Source organism: Rattus rattus, chromosome 5 (assembly GCF_011064425.1).
Source record: "Rattus rattus isolate New Zealand chromosome 5, Rrattus_CSIRO_v1, whole genome shotgun sequence".
Classification (NCBI taxonomy): domain Eukaryota; kingdom Metazoa; phylum Chordata; class Mammalia; order Rodentia; family Muridae; genus Rattus; species Rattus rattus.
The window spans coordinates 10,185,800-10,193,161 of record NC_046158.1 but is presented as its reverse complement, the minus strand read 5'-3'; positions in this window follow the sequence as shown (position 1 = coordinate 10,193,161).

Here is a 7,362-nt window from a genome sequence, read left to right as displayed (position 1 = left end):
GCTCCTGTCTTAGGTCGGTCCTGACGATGACTCGGTATTACCCGTCGTTGGGTTACCCTATCACCACCAGGCCCCGTGTCTTAGGTTGGTCCAATCTCAAGGAAATTTGCCCATCTCTGGATGCAATGACTCCACATGACAGTGACAAAAATGATCTAGGGCAAACTCTTAACCTTTCAAAGAGGCCAGCCATATGTTGGAAGAAGCACCATTTTCAATGGTGATCATAGCCTGGTAAACAACCGCTTTGTGTCTGGCATGTTCTCTTTTTAAACAGTCAATAAGCCAGAGACATACTCCGCATCCCAGGAGGACAATAGCTCCCCATGCCAGACCACTCCTTAAAAAGGGAGAAAGCGTTGGTGATCCATGAGGTAAAATCTTCAACTGTGATAGGGTCCAATCTAGTGCTGTTGAGGACAGCAATCTGCATCAGCAATTGTCTTGATAGTTGCTCTGCTTTCATGGACCAGTTTCCTTTCAGATAATTCGAGATTTCTTTGCTTTGTTGAGAATGCTGAGAAAAGTTAGCTTGCAAAGGAGTAATGCATAAACCTCTAAGGGAGGAAACACAGGACAGCTGTGTCATATGATACAGTGCTTCAATTTGTTCTTGAATTAAATCTATCCTTTGATTAGCTAATAGAAGGCCAGATGCCAAATGGGTATTAAATTCTTCTTGTATCTCTAGTGCCACTGCAGTTCTTTCTACTATCTGATTGACAGTCTCAGCCGTCTGTACTTGTTTAGTCATGGTTATTGCGGCTGACATGTTCCCACTGGCTGAAGAGACCCCCTGGGTAATTTTAAGCAGCGAGGATGATCCCAGTGCCCATTGCACTGCCACTCATAGGATCCACCCAATTAGCTAATGTGGCTCTACGCAACCAAACACAGGGCAGGGAAGAGTTCTTAACAGTAAAACATAAGGTAGGCAACAGAGAAAAGTTAATGGCGGCATACCGTTGGGGCATTTCTCCATTTGGCACTATACAGGGAACATCACGCAAACAGGAGGTGGAGAAAAAGGTTGGCAAAACAGTAGAATTGCTATGAACTGGCATGGGTACTGGCCAGGATCTGGCAATAGCCCACAAGATGAGTGACTCAGCCTGTATTACCATTCCCAGTAGTAATAGGGCTCGTAGTCTCATCTTCAGGAAGAGCAGAAGGCACTTTTCGAGTCAAGAGCTCAGGTACCCAGATTGGATTTTCTTGATTCTGCGGAAAAACACAAACAGTTCCCCTAGATCTCGAAATCACAGGATCTGGGCCACACTATTCATCAGTTAAGACATCCTTCCACTTTACTTCTGTATTAGTCATAGGTGTAGTAGCAGCATAGCGATCCGCAGCAGAGTGGCCATGCGCATCCAAAATTAAGAAATTTAGAGGAAAAAGAGCTAAAGAAAGTTGTTCTTTTGGTGTTTGGCCACTAGCAATTCCCTCTTTTTGTTTTTGTATAAGCTCTTTTAAGGTACAATGTGCTCTTTCCACAATTCCATGACCCTGGGGATTGTATGGTAATCCTGTAGTATGACCGACCTGCATTGTCTGGCAAAATGCCTGAAAGGACTTTGCTGTGTAGGCAGGCCTGTTGTCTGTCTTGAGACTATTAGGCTTTCCCCAGGCTGCCCATGCCTCTAAGCAATGACTAATGGCATTACGAGCCTTTTCACCAGTCATCAGAGTAGCGTGTATAATACCGGAACAGGTATCAACAGAAATATGAGCATATTTTAAATTTCCAAATTGAGATATGTGTGTAACATCCATCTGCCAAGTTTTAGCGGGATCAGACCACGAGTGTTAATCCCCACATGAGGAGGGTGGTGAAATTGAACACAATTCTGGCAATGTAACACCACATCATGGGCTGTAGCCCTAGAGATTTTAAATTTTTGTTGAAGAGTAAAGGCAGGAATATGAAACTTTTGATGAAATTCTCTAGTGAGATCAACTGGAGCAGCATGAAAAATAAGCTCTCTACGAGTATTAGCATCCACCAGGGCGTTATTACTGGTCGTGGGACCAGGCAAATTAGTATGGGCTCGAATATGTTATATGAAAAATTTATTTTTTCTGGCCCAAATCAATTTTTGTAATTCTAAAAGAATTTGACATATGATACTAGTCGACCGAATTGGCCCTGCAATTTCAAGTGAGCGCACAGCATTAACTACATAAGCAGAGTCAGAAATTAAATAAAAGGAATCATGAAATATTTTAAAAACTTTCAATACAATTTTACATTCTGTAATTTGGGGGGTGCCTGGACTGTATTGAATTAAGACTGGTTTTTGAGAATCAACCATATAGTCACCTACACCAGTTTTGGAGCCATCTATATAAATATCTAACGCTCCAGACAAAGGCTCTGAGGCAGTGATCTTAGGAAAGATCACTGAATGTTCAATAAAAAATTGTAGCAAATGATTCTTAAGATAATGATTGTCAAACTCTCCATCAAAACTACAGCGTAATATGGCCCAATCATCTATCAAGGCACACAATGTTTCCATCTGAGCTGTAGTATATGGTATAATAATTTTCTTGGGTAAAATACCAAAATCCCGAATACAAGATTTAACGCCTAACATAGCAAGCTGTGCAACAGCAGAAGGGTAATATTCAAGGGTCTTATTAGGAGAAATATGGGGATAAATCCAAAGAAGCGGTCCTTGTTGCCATAGCACTCCTGTAGGCTGACGAATGGTTCTCAGTATACACAAAAGGAGATCTTCCTTTTCCTTGTACCTTCTTAGCATTGCCTTTTCCAGTCTTTCTTCTACTTTCCTCAAGGATAATCATGCTTCCTTGGTTAAAGCACGGGGTGAAGCAAGCTGAGGATCCCCTTTCAGGATCTCATAGAGTGGTTGCAAATCTACATTGGGCATTTTAATATAGGGTCGAATCCAATTTATGTTTCCTAGTAATTTTTGAAAGTCATTTAATGTTTTTAAATGATCTTTTTGTAATTCTATTTTCTGAGAGGAAATACTATGAGGAGTGATTTTTGTTCCTAAATACTCCCCTATTTTGCCCATTTGAACCTTTTCAGGTGCTATGAACAATTGATTGTTTTCAAGCACCTTAACCACTTTCGCCTAGGCCGCTTTTAAGGTGCCACAATCTTTAGCAGAAAGCAAAATATCATCCATAAAATGTATTATTCTTAATTTTGGGAATTGGTCACGTACAGTCTGTAGGGCTTGTCCTACATAAAGCTGACACATAGTAGGGCTATTAGCCATACCTTGAGGCAAGACCACCCACTGATAGCACTTATCAGGCTCTTCATTATTCATAGAGGGCAAAGTAAATGCAAATCGCACGCTATCTTGCGGGGCAAGAGGGATGGAAAAAAGCAATGTTTAATATCAATAATAATAATAATAGGCCAATCAGCAGGAATGCTGGAGAGTAATGGTAAACCTCTCTGTATGGGACCCATTATTTGCATCTGAGAATTGATAGCTCTTAAATCATGTAATAATCGCCACTTTCCTGATTTTTTTTCTTAATAACAAATGTGGGTGTATTCCAAGGTGATCTGGATGGTTGAATATGTCCTAATTGCAATTGTTCGAATGCTAATTCGGCAGCAGCAATTAATTTTTCAGAGGATAGAGGCTATTGAGGAACTCATACAGGCTCCTTTGTTTTCCACGTAATGGGTATTCTTCCCTCAATGGCCCCTAGGAAAAACCCAGACCCGTCCTGTCTTGTTTTTGTTTTGACAGTACGGGGTCAACTCGTCCTTGTAAGTTTTTTCCCAGACCCTTCCCAGGCACGTAGCCCATTTCTGCCATCATATCTTTGACTTGCGGGGAGAAATCATTCGTCAGTCTCATGTCTAGATTTATCAAAACATCTCTGCCCCCCAGGGTCACAGGAATGTCTATAACATAGGGAGTAATCTTTCCTGATCTCCCTTCTGTATCCTTCCATGTCAATTCTTTGGAGCTTATTAAAGGAGCCATTTCATACCCTAGACCATGTAGGGCCTGAGATGATGTTTGCGTAGGCCACCTAGGTGGCCAGTCATGAGCAGAGATAATACTACGATCTGCTCCAGTGTCCAACAGACCAAGGAATGATTGTCCCTCCACAGCCAATGCTAACATTGGGCGATCACCCAGTTCCAATGAGATAAAAGCAAATTGGGAGCCTGTATATCCTAACTCCCTGTCCCCTCTGATTCTATTTTCAGCAGGGAAGCGCTTATGCAAGCTAGGCAGAAGCAGCATTTGAGTGATTCTGTCTCCAGGGGAAATGGCAGTGATTCCCTGGGGGGAGGCTACTGTGCCTAAATAATCAGGATCAATTACTCCAGGCACAATCTGTAAACCTTTCAGGGCAGAGGAGGAGCGTCCCAACAATAGCCCAATTGTATCTTTAGGGAGGGGTCCTCTAAAATCTGTGTCTACAGGCTGCACTCCCATTTGGGGGGTCAGTACAAGTCTGGTAGTGGAGTGAAGGTCCAGTCCTGCGGAGGCTTTAGTGGCTCTCCTCGGTACTTCGAGTGGCACAGGAAAGGCCAAGGCCTCTGTTTGTCCTGTCCCTATCTGTTGCCCTGCAGAGCCCCATATATTTGAGGGCCCTTGGGACATGGGCCCCGTTTTTTGGTCGTGCACCACCATATCCTGTCGATAGGGGTCAGCCATCCAAGTCCTTCACAGATCGACACTCATTTGCCCAGTGGTTTCCCTTCTTACACCGTGGACATAGTCCAGACTGCTTGGGTCTATCGCTAATTTTCCCCTTACTCCTTTCAGGACGCTGTCTTCGATAATGCCCTTTACGGCCACATTTGAAACTGGTATCCGTGGTGGTGGTTTTCCCTAACTGCACCACAGCTGCCGCTAGGCCAGCATTAGTCAATGGTCCTCCCAGTTCCCTGCAGATTTTCATCCAAATTTCTAAACCTTTATGTTTGTATGGTGTTATAGCAGTCCTACATTCTTTTGTACATTGCTCATACACTAGCTGTTTAATGAGAGGCATGGCTGTATCAGGGTCTCCGAAGATCTTGGTAGCGGTCTCTACCATGCAGGCTACAAAGTCTGAAAAAGGCTCTGTGGGCCCTTGCAGAACCTTAGTAAGTTTCCCGGAGACTGCGCCCCTATTAGGCAGTGCTTTCCATGCCTTGATGGTTATTTCATTAATTTGGCTATAAACTTGTTCTGGATAACCAGTCTGGTCCAGAGCGAATCTCCCTAGACCCAATAGGGTGTCAGCGTCCCAATGTCTCTGAGGGTCTACTCCTGAGGCCAGATTAATGGCAGCCTGAGTATTAGCATATTCATAAAGGTAAGATTTCCAATCCAAGTATTGACCTGAGGAGAGGCAGGCTTTAGCCAGACTCCCCCAATCCCCAGGGGTGAGGCAATATCTAGCAATAGCCTCAACTTGAGCCACAACAAAAGCTGCACTGACCCCATAGGTTCTGACAGATTCTGCAAATTGCTTTATAGTCTTAAAATCAACAGGTTCATGATACCGATGCCCGTTAGCATCCAGAAATACTGGAAAACTTAATCCCATCTCTTTCCATACCTCTGGGCAAAAGGAAGTACATTTTGCAGGCTTCACCATGCTTTTATGTTGAGGGTTATACGGAGGTGCTGTTGGTATAACCACTTTCTTGCCTAATTGCCTGCCTCATTGTCACGTGGCGTTAGCATGTGGCCAGTCTGGATCATATCTCTCTCTCTCATACTGAGCAGCCTCTTTCTCAAGATCAGCCTCATCATCCTCACTAAGCTCTGAATCATCTGACATTCCTAAGGTCAAGGATTTTAAAGAGGGATATATCTTATTTGTTTCCTGGTCCTGATTATCCCTTTTTTTTTTATCTCTGCCTTCTCTCTGTTCCTTTTGTCTCCTTTTCTTTTCTTCCTTTGGGACCTTTTCTCCCTCCGACATACTTTCTTGTTGCTCTGCAAGGATTTTCTGACCTGTCCTAACGGCTTCCTCACATCGTCTATCCTCTAAGCAGGCACAGACCATTCGCCAAAGAGGTTTTGATCCGGCCTTAAGCTTGCCCTCTGTGGCTTCTCTATCCAGATTTTTTTCCAATTTGTCCCATGCTCGCAAGGTAAGAGATCCCGATACTATAAACCATGGAGCACAATGGTCGCATTCATCAAGAAAGCTCGACAGGATTTTCCTTTCGATTTTGAGCTTATGCTGATTGAGGAGTTCCTGGAGATCTGTCAGGAGTGGGCTGGAATGTGAGTTTCCCATACTCAATGCACTTATTTACGAGCGGTTTTACGAGCAGGGTGGGCTGGCATGTTTGTTTACACACGACTTCCTAGCCTGGCACTTGTTGGCTATACCCAGCAAATGCACTCCCGTCCGGGATGGTGGCAATTCAAAAGAAAACAAATCCACCACACAAAGAAGAAAAGAAACAAAATTACAAGTCCTACCCACAAAGGATCAATTAGAAACAACATTGCTGTAGACCACAGACTTTATAGCCTCTAAACCAAGGCTTGCATCATCTCTGCTTGCCTCCAGAGAACTTTATCGTCCCTTACCCGGGAACTTACCGACATCGCCATCCTGGAATTGAAGAGTTCTGAATCTACAAGGATGTCCTCGGGTCCCCGTACGGGCCACCAGTTTGTCGCACCCACCTCGGCCAGCAAGGAAGACGCAACCCGGTCAGATTCTTCTCAATAGCCTTTATTGCAGGACCACCTCATTGCTGATATGGGGACCTCGAGCGGCAAAGGCGCTCGCCTTATATACACAACAGGCTGTGGTCGTGCTACTTGTCCTTCAGGGGTTGGCAGAGCATGAATCACCCTATGCTACTTGTCCTCCAGGGATTGGCGGAGCACGAATCACCCCACTAGCATGGTACCGCCCTGGCCAGACTGACGCCAGGGGCAAACACGCGCATGTGCGTACTGTTGTTTACCACAGGAGGGCGCCGGATGTCGGCGCCATCTTTGTTTTACCGCGCCGCTCCCTACACTACATTTGACAGAAGGATGATATACAAAATATATAAAGAAGTCAAGAAGTTAGATTACAACAGAAATAACCCAATTAAAAAACAGCATATAGAGCTAAACAGAGAATTTTTGACAGGGTAATCTTGAATGGCCAAGACTCAATTAAAGAAATGCTCAATATCCTTAATAATCAAAGAAATTTGAATAAAAAAGCCTTGAGATTCAACCTTGTGCCAATGTGAATGGCTAAGAACAAAAACAAGTGAAAGCAGATGCTGGCAAGTATGTGGAGAAAGGGAAACATTCTTCCTTTGCGGTGGTATTCCAAACTTGTACAAGCACTCTAGGAAATCAATCTGACCATTTCTCAGCTAATTGGAAATAGTGTTTT